At 42.6% G+C, this 17,945-nt stretch overlaps 1 protein-coding gene across 1 annotated transcript in view; it reads left to right on the forward strand.

Moving 5' to 3' along the window:
* Window positions 1-13,574: 13,574 nt before the first annotated feature.
* Window positions 13,575-17,945, forward strand: part of LDB3 (LIM domain binding 3) — a 121,863-nt gene continuing 117,492 nt past the window's right edge. The window contains exon 1 of the mRNA XM_027649396.1: window positions 13,575-13,677. The gene's annotated coding sequence lies outside the window, so the exon portion shown is untranslated. The remainder of the gene's footprint in view (window positions 13,678-17,945) is intronic.

Below are 17,945 nucleotides of genomic sequence, written 5' to 3' on the forward strand. Positions count from 1 at the left end.
GCTTATCTGAAGTAAATCTTGGGAGGAGAAGGGTTAGTTCCCCAAAAACAGCTGTTCTAGAGATGTGTGGAATCCACACCATCCCCACTTTGGCATTTCCATTTTTCCCTTCTCTAAACAGCAGCATTCATATAGGTGAGGGTTTTTTCCCACAGTGACTGAATCTATGAGATTGTATTTATTTCCCTTGAAAGGAAAGGAAAAGAGTTTTATCAAATAGTGATTTTCAGCTTTCCCCTAGTGTTTCTTCTAGTGCATAAGAATAAATGGACAAATTTAATTTGCAAATCATAGCAGTCTACATCACAAGAATTATGAGGAATAGATAAACCAAAGGGGGGAAATAGACCTTCTGAGCCCAAAAGAACAGGGTACAGAGCTATTGAAACAGTTCTTCCCTACAGGCCCTCCAGCAGTTCTCCCATTGGTTGCAATAATAGAGGGAACCCAGCAAGGTATTTTGTCCTAAGTAAATTAGTTCTTCCCTATGTCAGATCAGAAAAAGCTATAAAATCAATAAAAATGTAACCAGCTTATTATTTTGAGGGGGGGGGAAAACATAAATCAGTGGGTTCCAGAAGACTTGGGGCATTGTTTTGAAGCACACTTTTGGAAACTTACTTCAAATCAAGGTTTATTAAAAGAAAGGTGATTAAAACTAAAAATAAAGCTGATGATGGCTTCTGCAGCAGATGAATGTTAGATCATGAAAAAGTGGGCTGTTCAGGCTGGTAATAAACTACCAAAAGAAACACACTGTTCAAATAATGTTTTTATGTAAATAAAGTCATAGGCATTAGAGATGGAAAGGAGCTATTACAGTTCCTCCCTTCAGCCACCACAGCCGGATATTGTCTCCCTGCAGAGGACAATATTAAACTGATAATATATAAAGCCAGTAAAAAGGAGAAAGAAGGGAGAAAACATCTTCAAACAGGAAGTATGTTCAAAGATATTCATCAAGTCTAAGGAATTCTATTATGACTTATTGCTTAGGTTTTTAAAATTGTTTAAAAACATGAAGCATATAATTCTTCCTTTGTCATGAAGGCCTTTGACACTAGTGAAAAATGGGAAGAAACATTAGTAAGTGCTGCCTATTTCATATGGGTCACAAAAGACTGAACCTGTCAAGAAAAATAGGTCAAAGCTCACACATGCTGTTTCATGTGTTAACAAGGAGTGCATGGTATGTGTCATTAATAGCTAGATCCTTTGCTCCTGTCATGATTTTGTTCCAAGCAGTATTCTTGAAGACTACACTCTGCACACTTCTGCATTCCCTTCCACTTTTAGAGGGCATAAAAAGAATACTTCCATGGCTAGAAAAGCTTTACGAATCCACAGCATGTTGTTCTCTATATCCTTCAACTCCAACATGTATTAGAGATTAGTTTGTATCTATAAAAAGAACTACAGCTGTTCATGCTCATCTACTTACAAGAGACTTGTAAAGCATATATTAATTAGGGAGAATTTGTTTGTGAGCACTTCAAAACCCCTGTGTGTACTCCCTGTGTAACTAACAGTTTTGCCTTCCCTTCACTCTGCTGAGACTATAAAAGTAATTTTGGGGAAAGCCTACAAAATTCATCTCACCTGAATATCTCTACAAGTGGTTCACACTGTAACCCCTGTGGCATTTGGAATAAATCATTATTAGTTCATATTTCACCTCATCTTAGCAGTTTTATTTGTGTCCTGTATCCTCTGCTTGGCAGCAGCCACTCTCTTCGCTTTGCTGTCTCTTTACACCCTGTAACACAGATGACTGATTGGATTAAAATAATTTCGGACCGAGATGATTCACGTTTCAGTTAAAGTCAACTGTACAACCTGTTCTGCAGTGGAGAGACTGCCTGTAGTTTACCATGCACTTGGATGTGTCCCAGTGACTTGGAGGTGTGACAGGAGTAGGGCAAAACCGAGGCGCTTCCCTTTGGCCTTTTGTACCGGAGCAGCTGTTCCCGGGGCAGGCTGCTGGCAAAGGCAGTGCTGCGAGCTGACAGACACGCTCTGCCCCTCCACGGGGGCACAAACTCCTGCTTGGGTCACAAGTGAAAATGTTTGGTCTGATCATTCGAGCAATTCTGCAAAACTGCTGAGCTACTGCTCACTACTGCTGGACCTGCAAAGAAGGTGCCAAGAGCCAGTGTAATAAAAGGCTGCTCCAAGTCAGGACTGAAGGAAGGACTGCGTAAGGCAGCAGCCACAAGTTGCCAGTCTTTCCAACTTCCACATACAAGCAGGGATCTTAGTCCCTATTTTTTGCAGCTTACAGCCTCCCTTTCCATACTTTTGGAAACTTTTTTACATCCACCACTGAACTAAAAAGTGTCATCATAGCACGTGACATTGAGTATTGGCATTTCACACATTCCCAGGTAAGATAGAATAGCAAAGAGCATTTTTTTTCACTTCATATGCAAAACCAACAGCAAGCCTGACATTCAGAAATAACCAAAGACACCTCCAATGATTCAAAGCTTTTTCGGTGTTTCTACAGCTCCAGGGCATAACATGGGTAAGTCCCCATTCCCACGTGTGCCTGTTTTCCTCAGTTTGGCTGCTGCCATTTTTCACTTAGGCTGTTCCAAGAGGTGCTGCAATGTGGCCCCCATCCTCTGATCCCTCAGTAGCTCTGACAGGGTAACTGTCTGTCTCTGCTGCTGAAACTGCTCCTTCCACAGGGCTTTGTTGGGTGGGACCCTTATCTGCAAGGCAGTGTTTGTGTCAGACAATGGTATTTCGGTGGCTGAGCAGCAGGTATCTCAGTTCAAACACTTGTGCTTGTAGCCTTGCAGTTGTTAGTGTCATAGGAATGTGAGGAGTCTTATGCTATAAATAGGTTTATATAAAAGCAGTTTTAAAACAAATAAATAAATTATTAATAGTGCCATTCCTAGTAACCCTAGACACAGGCCACAATCCTGTACACTAACTGATTCCTGTACCTCCCTTACCCCATTGAATTTATAACCTAAATACTCATTTTCAATCTTATGCAAACTTCACAGATGTCAAAATTTATAAGCTGTTCTATTTACTTCCCTTCTATGGACAACAGACTGAGTAGAACATCAGTGTAAGCTTAATAAAGCCAGAAAAGTTTCTTCACAGCAAATCCAGCCTTAACAGTCTGATACAAACCACAAACAGTAATAAGAAGATTTTTTTCTCTTCTGTAGGAAAATACTTTGTTTAGTTACAGCAGTTCTGGCAGCAGCAGGGCTCTGCTGGAGGCACAGCACAGGAATTCTTTGTACCTGGCTCAAGAGCAAAGCAAATGCTGCAAGAGTCACGTCAGTGCAGGAAAATGCTCACCTCACTATGTATAGAGATGTCAGAATCTCTTACTAGACTACAAAGCTGGACTCATGGTGTTTGCTTCACATATTGCCTACAAACACTTCTGGCAATGAAATTTGCTCTCAAGGCTAACATTCACCAGAAACTGGGGATAAATAGTAGGCTGAGAAGAATGGAAAGGGATTCTTACAGTGAATGTTTCCTCCCTACTCTTATGTTTCCTTTTTTTAATTACTATTTTTAAACTTACACAAACAGCAGTATCTATGTAGATTTAGTACCAAAGATATTTTTTATGCCTTTCAGGAAAAGAAGATGGTTTGGAAACAGACCCAAAAATCTGAGACTACATCATTGTATAGCTCGAGGTCTCCAATGTAAGGTTTCATAAAGGACATTTCCTGAATTAGTTGTGGGACACTTAGGGGCATACTTACAACTGCCATAATGTTTTCCACTGACTGGAAAAATAGAAAGGAAAATCCATACCCTTCCACACAGTGCCATGCCCAAAGGGATACAGAGAAAGTGACTGTACCTCTAATGTAACAGCATTTCCTTCAAAAGCCCCAGTACTTCAAAAATCTATTACAGATACCCAGATTCACCCTTTGGATTGGTATAACTGCTTCTCATGAAGTTTTTCAGATGCATGAAGTTAATCACGTGCATAAATGTTTACACAGCCCCCTTAGGACACACAAGTGAAATGGAGGAGTTAAGAGTATGTTAGGTCAGTACTAAAAGTTACTGAATTTTAAAAATATTTTTCCAGACTAGTATTTGCTGCTAACTCCATGGAACTGTACATTAGTAGATTTTCCAAGTTTCAGATTCTTCTCATTTTCCCTGCTTCCCATAAGTGACCAGTCAACTCTTCACCAGTTCATCCACAGGGCCAGAGGGAAGGCCTGCACTCCCTCTCTCCTGGGTAAGGGGGACTGCTGTGGAATAGCTGCTTCTCACCCCACTGCTCTTTGAAACTCTGATCTCTTGAGTGCCCAGGACTCAGCTCCCTTCTATCAGACAGGTCCTGCAGTCAAGCATTCCTTGACATTCATCCCAGAGACAGCTCTGCTTTCAGTATCACCATCTTCTTCTAGTTTTCACTAGTTCACTATTCTAGTACCCCTTTCCAAGCAGTCCCCAATGCCCCCAGGTGCCAAAACCAGCATTAATTAAACACAGCCCCCTCCTGGCTTTAAAAAAAAACGATGTATGATCCCACCTTAACAGGTAAACAGATGGAGTCTGGGTTTATAATAACCCTCCAACTGTGATTTTAAAATATGAACACTTTTGATGCTGCTGTCCTCAGCTCAAGTCTCTGAGTAACAGAAGCACATGGCAGAACCCTTAATGTGTATTGATACATCTTATTCGAAGTGTTATTTTCCAGATGCACTTCTTAAAACTCACTTTCTGCTGCTGTTGCTTGCTGAAGTAAGAAGAGAACTTAATCTGATGAAGGACAGAGCCGAGGCAGAAGGATCAGGTAGCTCGGTGGTTCATCACATTTACTGCAAAGATTCCTTTTGAAAATCATTCATTTGAAAAAGAAAAAGCCACACCAGTCTTTCAGATTTGGGATCATTATGTTCAGTTAGATGAGAAATAAATTTCACACAGTAAAAGCTGCTCTCTTTGGGCACTGTAGATACCATTTATTTCACCTATAGGAATTAAAAACATGTAAAAATATGATGTAAACTTCATTGCAATAAATCACACTCACTTTAATTATTGCTTTACTCCAAATTGCCATGGCAGAATATGCCCAAAGGCAAAGGAAGCAAATAAGAAAACACAATTCAGGATACCCATTAGCACTGCATCAAAATAAAGTGACCCCAAACAAACTGGGGAATCCTAAAATGCTGGAAAACATAGTAACTTCATATGAAACAGGCCTCTTCTCTTTCCCATTGTGGGCCACTACCAGAAAAGGAACTCAGAGCTACCACCTTGTGTTAGATTTCTCCTTGCTCCTTTCACTGACTCAACCATCCTTGACTTTTTCTCATGTGCAGGAGCCAGACCACAGTGATTGCAGGGCTAAGGAGGCCACAGTACCTGTTACTGAGCTGTACTTTGCAGCTTCCCTTCATTGTGATGTTTCCTGAAACAGAGAGTCCCCATCACAGCTGAACCTGCTCCATTTTTACAGGGTCACAGCACAAAGGCAATTGCTTATTAAAGCAGTTCACAGACACGGCAGTAGCGTGAGCTGCCTGAATTCCAGCTTTTAAAAATAAAATTACTGCAGGAATTTTCAAAATAATACAGCTGACTGTCCACCATCACTGGAAGCCATTTCTGGGAAACCTAGGAATTTGGGTTTCGATAAGATCAGGGCATTTCTTTAGTCAAATTATGGCCAAGGCCAAATGTTTTACCAGAACAGCCATACAGGTAGGAATGGCATGATACCAGCAAGAACCTACAGCACAAGGACTCAGCCACACAAAGGGGATCCTGGTGGAATCCGGGTTTCAGAGAGATGTAATTTCTCATTCACTATTCAAGGAGAATTCTCTGAACAGAAAATCATGGCAGTTAAACCGCTTCATGGGAATCTTAAATCAGTTCTGAATTTAGTCAGTTAAAAATGATAAAACAAAACAAAACAAAACAAAAGGGCCCATGGCAATAAAGCAACACCCTCTAATAAGCACTTTGTGTCTTTGTGACTACTTGCTTAAGATTTTCACAATATTAGTATTCCTTCTCCAGTTTTGTAGCTCTCAGGATTGGAGACAGAGATTTGAAAAAGGATTCTTCTAGTGCAAAGGAGATGCAGTTGAACTTCAGCCACTGAAACTCTTTGGAAGTCCCAGCCTAAGGACTAATGCAACACGCCCAACTACTAACATTTACAGTGCAAATTACACCACACTACACTCAAAATCTTGGTTCATTTGACAAGTCAAGAAGACCCTATAATGTTTCTATTTCAACATGTGACTAACTTGTAAGCACTTGTCTTTCTATGCTTCCTCCTTCCCAGAGCCAGTGGCTTGGTTCCAGCAGAATTATTTGACTTCAGTATAATTTGACTGTTACTAGTTTTTTTGATCTCAGTTTGAAAGAGTTCATAAAAAGAAAAAAGAAAAAAGCTCATCACTGGAACTTTTATTCTGTTTCCTCTACAGCTGATATCCAGCATGTAAAGGAAAGGGCTGAGTAACAAAATATGATAAATGGAATAAAGAAGAAGACATTCTTGTTGACTTGTCTGGGAGCTCTGTTCTTGTTAAGTCGTGCACTACTTTAAACAATGGGGCAATTGAAACAGGTTACTTATATAATAGTATCCTGAATTTCTATCCTACTTGTCCTTCTCTAGGTCACTGAAACTCAGTTGAAAAGCTTGGCTGACCCTAAACAAACTTTTTATTACTGAAGTTGCCAATAAAGCTACACATTAAATTAATTCATTTTACTTGCTGTGATTGAACAGAGGTGGTCAAGAACATTTTTTTGACATGATGTGCCTTTCTCTACTAGTCCTTCATTCTGCTTCCTACATGAAAACATTGTACAAGGACAGAGCTGAGGGTTCCCATCTCATGAGTTGTACATTTCACACCTGACCATCAAGACATTCTTGGTTTTCCTTCCTCTCAACCGAGGAACAATCCTCCTTCACACCTTTCAAACAGGACAAAAATCACCTCTTGGGAGAATCAGGCTGTCAGCCAGCACATTCCCTCACCCTGCCCTTCTTGCTTGGAGTTCAGTTCCTCTGTTATTGTCAGCACAACCAAAACCACTAAGAAAGGAATGGGGAAATGTGTGAATGGAAACTAAGATGACCTTAAATCATTATTAAATAGCCAAGACCTCACCTGAAACAGTTCTGACACTGTATTTTGTTGGAGGATTTGGCTACAGTCTCCTACCTTAAGTAGAAAATGTTTGCTTTTGCACATTTTCTCTTGTGTGGATTTCTGTAACTGGCAGGGCAAAAGGAAAGCATAAATGTACTAAATGAAAATTGTTGTGCTAGGTTTCAGTCCACTTTGTTCTATTTCCCTTTTAACATACATACTGCTACAACAATAGTTTACTCCAGTTATCTATTGAGGTGGTGGTGTTAAACAAATTTGCTTTATGCTTGAACAGACAGTCTGAATTGCAAATGCAACCCTTTGAAAAAAAACCCATATACCAGCAGTCATTCTTCAGCAGCTGCTAAGTTAATTTTAAAATAATTATCTTTACCTGCAACTACAAAGGGGCCAAAACATTACTTGTAGGCCACTGTGAAAAATGCCACTGAGGCAGTTCACATGTTCTATTTACAGTAAAATGAAAAATTCTCAGAAAACTGCGGGTCATTTTGCTCCTCCTTTACTGCTTTGATGCAGTGAATTTATCAGCAACACAGCAAAAGATTTGATAATTCTGGTTCATTGGATAATCTAATAACATATCCCTTTGTAAATACCTCTTTTAAAAGGTTCTGGGAATGTGTATTTTAATGCTCACACACTATTTTAGTGCTCAAGGAAAAGTGGTGCTTGAGTTAAGCCTTTATTTGGAAGAGCCAACTGGGTCACAGTATTCTCAGCAAAGTTTATCCTGGTCTTCAGATGTCACATTTGAAACTGTTTCAATAAATCAATAGCTCAACTGAACAAATCATCAGATCAAGGCACCAAGTAATCAAAGTGAACCAGACTGACACTCAGCAGACACTGCTTGGGGTAAGTATCAGACAGTCAGCTGTGAGTGAGAGTATGGCATTAACTCTCTCTGGGACCTGGCAATTCAGTTTAGTGCAGTGCTCAAGTTTATCTGTAAAAGGGCACATCATTTACTCTTGGAGTGCTGCAAGGCCAGATTAGGAAAGTTTTGCATCAGGGCTGCAACCTGTAACCTTTTTTCCACACTCAAATAGAAAATTAGCAGTGCTGTTATAAGAAAGATGCAATAATGGATTAGTCAGCCTTCAACTGAGAGATGCAGAGAGATATCCAGGGAAATAGGTGGGAAAAGATTCACCTTTCCCTTGATATAAATAGCATGCATTTAAAACTGGATATCTACAGTTGAACAGTGAGGCAAAATTAAGAGGCCAACATTTATTTAGACAAACTAAGTTAAAATATTAAACTTTAGGAGAATTTCAGCTTTTTTCCGTATAAAATCAGTGCACTTTGAGGCTGGGCTGGCCCCAAGCACGAAAGCAATGAGGGTTATAAGTCAAGCAGCATTGCTGGGGTTCATCCTGTTGACAGTCCATCTTGAATTACCTCCTGCCATAACTGTTTTCCCCCTGTCCTAGGAATGTTATGGTAATAATATAGCCCAGGGTAATGACAAAATCAGTCCAAGGAGGTTGCCACGTGGACAGCCTTCTCTTTAATGTTTGAGCAACACTCTAGAGTTGCAATCCACAATGTTTTATTGAACTGTATGTTGACCTTTTGACTGTTTTGTTTGCATGTTTGTTTGCTCTTGTTTGTGGGCAAATTTAGGAACTCTGCAAAACTACTAAAACTGAAAATGGGAACAATGAATATCTTATAAGAGTAAAATTACTAAAGTAGATTCACTCTAAAAATATGATTCTCGTCTGAGCTGTGCTTGCTACATTTTCCTAAAATTTTCTCGAAAATTTCTGCAAAATAAAATAATTTTGGAGATCCAAAGTATTAGATTCCTTTGGCAGCTTTTTTGCCAATGCCAAAACAGAAACCCATGGGAATCAGACTGTTAATTGGACATGCCTATAGTCCTAATTTTAAAGAAATTCCTTCCAGTCTTTTGTCATAAGGGAAAATTGTGAGTTGTTTTGCAAACAGCCCACTCATTTGCCAGTGACAGAAGGAACAGGCCCCTTCATCTCCTGCCCCCTTACACAGCACGTGTAAAGGCCTGTGAAAATCAGAACTGCTGGGCAATAAGCAACCACAAATGGAACGGCCTCATTTACTGGAGCTGTCACAGTTTGGGTAAATGACAGTGCAAATGCAGCCCAGATCTGCTCTCCTCTAAATGTCAGCAGTTCTGTCTGAACAGTCACATCAGCTCACCACAGAGAAGTAACACCTGCACAGCCCCTCCAAACCGAAGGCAGTGTCTCGTTACCGGTTACTCGTTACTCAGAAAGCCACACTCATCACCAGCTTATTTCTGAGCTTGGAACTGCAGCCCCTTCAGCTGGGCAGGGAATGAGATCAGCTGCCAAAAGCATTATCCCAGGAGAAAGTACATCCAGACTTTGTGCTGCAGTGATGTACTTTCCATGCTAACTTTCCTCACGCCATCATTGGTGAGGAACCCTTAGGTAGCCAAGGAGGCCAAACTTGTTGGGTACCAATCATTCTTTTAAGTTTCCATCCACGGTGGTTGTTCCTTCAGTTTAAAGTTACTGCAAATAAACTGTGCAGACAGTTTATTAAAATACCTCATATGCCTAATGAAACCATAATGCAGAAATTTATGAAAAATTAAGGGCCTATTTACAAGGAAAACAATGTTTCTGTGACTGATCTGAAGCTGAACAGCTAATGAAACATCTGGGGAGATCAGATAGTGATTACAAGAAAGGACAAAAGACTGGGAGAAAGACTTGCAGAAACCCCAGAATTTGCCCTTGACAGAACTGCCTAAATTTCCCAGAAAAGGAAATTGCCCAGGCTGGAGTGAAACTCATGGGTCAAAAGCAAATCACCCCAAGTCACTGAGGAAAATGGACAGCTAAATCTATTAGTAAGCTACTTTTCCAGAGAGCAAATAGGATTGTTTGCACAGGATGGCCTGGCTGGTGTACTCTCAGTCTTCAGCTTTTCACACTAAGAGGTGATCCTGAAGGTGCTTCACTGAACTATTCCAAGGCTATTGGTAGGTAAGCAACGCACTTCTGAAACATTATTTAAAATATGAGTTTAATACTGTCACTAGTGCTTTCTAGAAAAATAGGACAGAGAATTTTGTCCCTCCAAAAGACAGGCACAGGTTTCTGGGAATGAGTTTGAAGGTTCTTTTAGAGAGTGCTGAGCAGGTAGAGCTCTCATCTTTTCAAATTCCCTTGCCCTGAGTGACAGTGACTTTAATGAGCAACACACCTGCTCACGTGTTTCATCCTGTTCCAAACAAAAACAAAAACAAATCAAAAACAAAACAAAACAAAAAAACCCAACCAACCAACCAAAAAAACCCAAAAACTGATCCGCGACTTATCAGAACAGGATTATGGGCCAATTTCCAGTCATCCTTGCTGATGCATTTACTGGGGAGCAGAAAATCAGGTTGTTGAAGGCCTTGGAAAGGTTCAGGTATAAGCCCTTAAATATGATTTTTTTCTCTCACATGTAGAATGGAATAATCTAATAGATCATCACAAAATAAGCATAACTTCCCACCATCTGGATTATGGTTTCCAGCCTAAGTCATCACGTCTGCTACTTTACAGGTTGCTTGTGGTCATTTTGCAGCTTTTGTTATTCAAAGAGGGCTTCTCAGAAACAGAAGAGTCAGTGAGAAATTCAAAGAATTACAAAGAGATACAGCTGACTTCAAGGATAAGAAAGCATGTTTTTTCATCCTTATATTTGTTAACTCATATCCCACTGCAAAAAAACCCTGACAACCAAAACTCCCAGCCCTTAAACACCCTACTGAGTGTCTGAGGAGGGGTTTAAATGCACATGCAGTATATGATGAAATTATTACAGAGCACACAGAAGAGGTGCCTAGACATGTACCACAGAAAGTCAAATCATATTCTGCCCTTATTTTATTCTAACTAATCTTTCTAAAGAGAATCAAATAGCCTTGATGCAAAAAGCGTATGAGCTTGTGAAGCAGGGATGTGTACATCACAGTTAAAGCATTATTCATAGCTTATAAATTAAATATTTCTTGAAGTTCTGAAGCTTTCAGCCAGAAGAGGAGAAGATATCTAGGTCTTTTGTTATACCAACTTCAGGATCAAATAATGACTTACTTAAAAAGCACCTTGGATACTCCCTGCAAATATCCACTATATTCATTAATTGGTAGATATAGAAATATCTATTATCATCAGAGTTAGTTAGTATCATTATTTGTGAAAAAAGACACATAAAGTTTAAATAAATTGCTCTGAGTAAATTTCCTATATTTTTCCAAATGGTTTCACTGCTGCCTCAAGACTAATCTAAGAGGCAATGGTTCATAGTTCTGACAACTGTAATAAGAAGCAATCCTAAAAACAATACTTCAGTATTTCCATGGTTTGAGGTGTCAGTAGCTTCAAACACCTATTTTAAAATCAATTTTCTAATTGCTTTCTTTATTAAAAGAAAAAGTGAATATACTGCTGTCAGCAGAATCACTTTTTCCCCTAATGAGATGTATAATTTTAGCTATGAACAAATTTTGGGAAAGGTGATATCTACTACACTGTTGAAAAGTAAGTGATCTATAAAACTGACTGTGCACTACTCTGTGGGATGCTTTTCTTCCTTCCACAGCAACCATCCCATTATTTCTGTTTTGTCATGTTTTGTAGGAGTGGTGAGGGAGAGAGTATAAGCTGCAAGGATTTTGCTTTTATAATCTCTGGTAAAACTGATCTGCTCTATTTGCATGTTGCCTTCACATAAACTGCATTGTTTTGTGGTAATTATTGGTAACTTCATGCTCCATGGAAAGCAATGTATTCGGGCATTTGACAAGATGCAAAATGTTTCCTTTGGGGATGTAAGACAACTTGTCAATGGAATATTTTTGCAACTATCATTGTTACAATCTGTATGAATATGAACTTTGGCCAAATATAAATACAGAAATCATTTAGATTATGTTTTCCTGGCCTGGTTTGTGTGTTGGACCAAAAGAGCCCACTTAGTACGTAGCACAGTCAGTACTTCAAGAGTAAAGAGACTTTAGGTTCCATACTACAAGAAGCACTAAACTTGAATTCTTTTGAGTAGGCTGGAGCTGCGTTTTTTCAGCGACGCCGTTGTTGGATTTATTCCCGCACACGACCGGGGAGGAGCTTTCGGACTCTGAAGCTGTGGCGGACCCGGTTCCGCGCAGCTCCCGGGGCGCGGATCCCGCCCTGTCCCTGGTGCTGACGGGGGGCAGCGCCCGGCGAGCGAACCCCGACCCCGGCACAGCCGGGATTCCTGGCGGAGCCCAGCGCGGTGCCACTGGGACGGGAGCTTCCCAGCCCGGGGAATTTTCGCTCCTGGGCAAATCCCGGGGGGCTCAGACGGGGCACCGCCCGCGTTTCCAGCGCTCTGACGCTCGGGAACATCTTTCCTTTCGACGCTTGGGAACGGTCTTTTCCTTTTTTATTGTTAACAAACTCATAAAGCAGCGGCTCCTTCACTGCACTGAGAAAACAGCTGGATTCCTGGAGAATATTTCGGGAAGCATAACATAAAAAAGAAGAAACCCAAACCACCACCCAGCACTACTGAATAGAGGAGAGGGATGTGGAGAGGGATGCTTGGTCCTTGACAGCACTCAGCAGCCATGTGAACGCACCGCCAGGCTCAGCATCTTAAATTATCTCAGTATCACTATCCTGGTGGGCAGTCTCGTTGCTCGTTTTGCATTTTTTGTCTTCCAAACCCTTTGTCTCCTCTCGGGACGTGGTTTTAACTTTTCCACTCAGTTAAAAAGACCGTCACTTATCAACACCAGTGAATCGGCGGGGGTAAACAAACTCACTTCCACTTTTCTTACGAGGCAATCAGCGATTTCGCTCGGCGAAGGGGCTGAAGGCTGCGCTCAAGCACATGCTGGAGAGCTTGTGCAGAGCTCGGGCAGGACAGCAGCCCCTCCTGCCGCCCCGCGCCGCCCTCCCGAGCGCCTCCCGCGGCCCCCCCGCTCCCGCCGCCATTTCATCCCCCGCATCCTGCCCTGAGGGCGCTCGCGCGCGGGCCGCCCGCCCCCCGGGATACCTGCTGCCGCTCCCCACAGCTCTCTGTCACCTTCCCGCTCCGCCACCGCGGCCCCGCGGTGATCTCGGCTCACACGCGGCCATTTGCACGCCTCGGTCAGCCCTTTCTCGCTCACCGGCCCCTGCGCTACCGCCCGCGGCGGAAAATCCCCCTCAGCGCGCCCCGCCCGCGCGGCGCCCCCGCGCGGCGGCCCCGGGGAGCGGCCCCTGCCCTCGGGCCGTGCCCGTGCCCCGGGCGCTTTACCAGCCCCTCCGCGGCGGCAGCGGCGCTGCCCTCCCCGCGGGGCCGGGCGGGCTCAGCGCTGCCCTGGGCTCCGCTCCCCTCGGCCCCGCTGCCCGGCCGATGTCCGTGGGTGCGGGCCCCGCGCCCGCTGGCCCCGGCCCACGCAACGCGGCGGCGGCGGAGGTGAGGGGGGCGGCCCGGAGGGACCGCTTGGTTACTCGGGACACCGCAGGTGGGCAAGGTGGGTGCGCCGCGACCACGGAGTTTCCGCAGTGGAATGTGTTGCCCCGGAGAGCCTTTGCTGGGAAGGCAGAAGTGAGCGGGCGAGGCGTTTGGGAGGTTGCTTTGTCATCTTGCGCCTACGGGCGCACCGCTGCATCAGTGTGGTGCAGTGATCCCCTGAGCAATCTGCGATGGCCAAATGACGCTGACAGCACAGGATCCTTCTCCTAAGCCCCGTTGAGCGCTCTCTGCGCTGTGCCAAACCCCGGCTGTCCGGACAGGAGCCAGCGCTGTCAGCGGTGCTGTGACCTCGTGGCAAAGCTCAGCCCCTGCTCTGCCCAGAGCTGATGGTGATGATGGTGACCTGCACGCAGCCTCTGTAGCTGTTCTTGAGTCTGTTGGGGTTTGTTTGGGTTTTTTTTCATTCGCTATTTCCCCCTTTCTAAGGGAAAACAGTCGTTTAGGATTGCCTGCAACAAGGCAAGAATTACGGTAGTCACAGGCTTGCTGTAAACTTTCCTGGTTTCAGCCCATAGTTGGAAAAGAACGATGAAAACTGAATGGCAACGTATTTGACAGCCTTGTTTTTCTTCTCCAAGTACCTGTATTAGAAACTGAGCTCTTCATTTTAATCCAGTTGCTGCTGTTGATACATTTTGTCTCTTAAAACTGGTAACCTAAGCTCTATGGTTACCAGGAGATGGTTAAAACACCAGGTGCTTAGGTGTTCTTTACCTTAAAAAAGAAATTTTCTTATCTTGGGAAGGTAGGTGCCATGGAAGTGTTAAGTATTACACGGTGTAGTGACTGCCTTTAAAAACAATAACTGAAAAGCTGATAAAATGAGAACTTAGTAACATACAATCAAGTCTTTGCAAACACTCTGGGCTGGTATCCTTCTCTTCTCTTGGGACACTGTCTTTCCACAGGTTTCCACTTTAACATAGTTACCAAAAACTTTTCAAATCTTTTAAAAATCAGTTCTGACTACACCATGTTGCATACCAAATCTTTTGTGGTAGCAGCAAGGTGTGGAGGGAAAAAAGGCCATGTAGGAGGGGAATAAAGTGTGAAATATCATTTTTTTTGTGAAGGTGAAAGTAGTCATGGTGAAGGATCTCGAGGAGAGGGTAAACAGCAAATTTGATCAATTGGTAAAGTGATACTGGCAGCAACAAACAGGCAAGCAGGAAACACTGGAGCTGCATTTCTGAAGGCATTGTATTACAGGGAAGGGAGATAATATTCTGTCATTATATTGCTCTAGCATATCTCCTCAGAAATACTGGCTTTTGTTGGAACCCACGAAGCACATTAATAGAAATGTATTGGCAAAGTAGAATGAGATGAAGCAAAGTGTGGTAGAAAATTTAGCTTCTTGGGAAAGATCAAAATGCAGGACTTAGGACAACTTGATAAAGGTGCTAAAAGGAATTCAGAAATACTCAGTTCTGTGAGAATCAAAGGATTTTGATTCAATAGGTCAAACAAAGCTGTACATGGCAGTAAAAGGAGGATTAACTCAACTTAGAGCTCAGCAGTGAAGGAAAGGGGATTGCAATGAGCTCTTTTGCATTGTAGAATAGCCTTACTTTGGAAGCAATATTGAACTTGTGCTGAACTTGTGGGAAAAAAGTCTTTACTCTTGGTAATTACGTTCATATTCAGTTTGACATTGGCAAGGTGGGAATTCAGAATTAAAAATTTTTTACGTCTCTCAAGTGTCAGTTTCAAATTCTTTAGCACTGCTTAGCCAATATATGGTAAATGTGTGCTGGTTTGTACTGTGGATCACTCCCCAAACAGAGTTGTTGATTCCACATGAAATGTAATTAACGCTGGGTTAATTCAAAATTTTTGAAAACTCTAGGATTGCACATATCAGTCAACCAGTACAAAGCTTGGGTTTTCTTCATGCATCTATGTAGTGAGTAGTTGCTTCAAGGCTCCATTCTCCTTGCTTTTCCACTCTTCTGAAAGAATGTAGATAATCGTACTGGGGACAGTGCAGGAATCCATGGGACAGAAAGGGCTTGTTTGTCATAAAGCCTAATGCTGCCTTCTCATATTGCCACTCCCTCAGGTGAGGGAGACTGAAACAAAGGCAGGCAATCTTTTTGTCAGGTTTTTTTCCCCCTAAAGGAACGTTGAATGTCTTTTTATCAAATAGGAAGTGATAGTTTATTCCTGCGGCGTGCAAGTCTTTCACTTGGCTAAAGAAAAACATAAACCATGACCTCTAACACATCTTTTTATGTGCCAGAGATGCGCAGTATATTGCAGATCAGAAGTCAAACTCTAAGCAATCTGCTTGTGAAATCCTTAATGATACAAATGATACAACCAGGTTGCTGCAGTAACAGTAATCCAAGGCTCCTCTATGTGCAGGTTTACCCCTGCAGCTAAAATATAACCCCTGAGTAATGCCTCCAGCTCCATGAAGTAGTAGCACCTTTAACAACTGGAATTTCCATTACTTGTTTCCTCCCACCTTTATTTAGCTTTGACACGGGTGGGTGTGATTTCATTGGCTCCATGGCTGTGCTCTCCCAGGCATGCAGCCCTCGCTCTCCTGGAGCTGGTTCACTGTGGTGTGTCACAGCGTGGTCTCCCAGCACGTGGGGATTGTTTCCGCCACTGTAACATCTCTGATGCAGTTGTGGCAGGACAGCTCTGCTCAGGCTCAGAGGCATTTGCTGGAGGTGGTGGCACTCTCCCCTGCTGTAGAGCCTGGTGCCCATCCAGCTTCCTCCCAGCTGTTCCCATCAGTCAGCTGGGAATAGCTCGGGATGGGGCGGGGCCTGGTGAGCTCTGGACAATTCTCTGCTTTGATATGTGTGGAGAAAATGTCACCCTGCTCCTGGAATATGTTTTTTGTTTAAATGTCACTCCTTACATCAGTGACCTCATCTGACTCAGCATAGCTTCTCTCTGAAGGGAGGGAGCTATGAGCAAATCACAGATTTTGACATGGCAGGAGAATGTAGGGAAGAAGGCACACCAAGAGAAACAAAACACTGTTGTCTGAGCAAACAAAAAATGAGTTTTGGAACAGTCTAACAGGCAGTTATGTAAAGCAACTAAAACCTAATCTAAACATCACAAGCCTCTGAAAAACAAGGGGACTGTCTATTATGTACACACAGTTTATTGCAACCTCAGGTTTCCCAGAAGGTGTTGCTGAGGTTTGTACTGATAGCTGTGATGACACTGTACCTGCTGCCCTTTTGAAGACAGGGTGGGGTTGAACCAGCCATCTGGGTGGATCACCAGCTTTCTTATTTAGAGGCTCATTGTATTGAAAGTTTGTAGAAAGTGAGACCTATGCTAAATGTCCCTAACAAATGGAGCTGTGACTGCAGCATGAGCTTCTGCAGCATTTTAACTTCATTATTAAGCACAGAACTTTCTCCAGGCAGGCAGAGGGGATACAGACACAGGAGGGAAACGACTTACGGAGGCCTGGAGAAAGAAAACTGTGGAATATTTTTTTCTCCAAATTGCACCTGGTAGTGATAGAGCTGTGGTCCTGTGGTGTTGAAGGGGAATGTTGGCCAGGACTCTGGCATATCCTCTCCACTTTCCTCTTGAAAGTGCCAAGCTATGCTGAACATTCGTGCAGACACAGACAGAAACCAAAGGAGTAGGAACAAGTGACCTTAGTTTAACGTTTCATTCAAATGACAGAGCCCCTAATGAGATTCCCACTCTAGTTTCTTAGCACACCACACCACTCAGATCCTTTCAGATGTCCTAAACTGATAAAGGAATGGCATGTTATAGATGTGAAAGTAGGACAGAAACACACAGTGTTTGATTAAACAGCATCTCTGTTTCTCAATTCTTAGCTCTGTTCAGCTTGCTGTGCAGTTTTATTCTGTTCTGGGTTTTGTCCCCCCCCTCCCCTTTTTTTAATCTTTTTTTTTTCTATGAATGACTGAAGGTTTAGATATCAGAAGGTAACATGCACACAATTCACAGTTCATAAAACTGTAACTTTTCTTCTAATACCTATTTAGGTGATAGAAGAAAAGTTACAGTTTTATGAACTGTGAATTCTGTGCATGTTACCTTCTGTGCATGTTACCTTCTATGCATGTTACCTTCTGTGCATGTTACCATAAACACTGCAAGTCATGGCCTCACTAGTAAAGACAGTAATACCTATTTAGGTGATACTGTCTTTACTAGTGAGGCCATGACTTGCTGTGTTTATCTTACTCCTGGTAAAGAGTTCTGTTCTCCTGAACCCTTTAAATTGAGCCAAGAAAGGGCATTAAACCAGCA

This window comes from Corapipo altera, unplaced genomic scaffold (genome assembly GCF_003945725.1).
Source record: "Corapipo altera isolate COAL_440 unplaced genomic scaffold, ASM394572v1 53, whole genome shotgun sequence".
NCBI classification, from domain to species: domain Eukaryota; kingdom Metazoa; phylum Chordata; class Aves; order Passeriformes; family Pipridae; genus Corapipo; species Corapipo altera.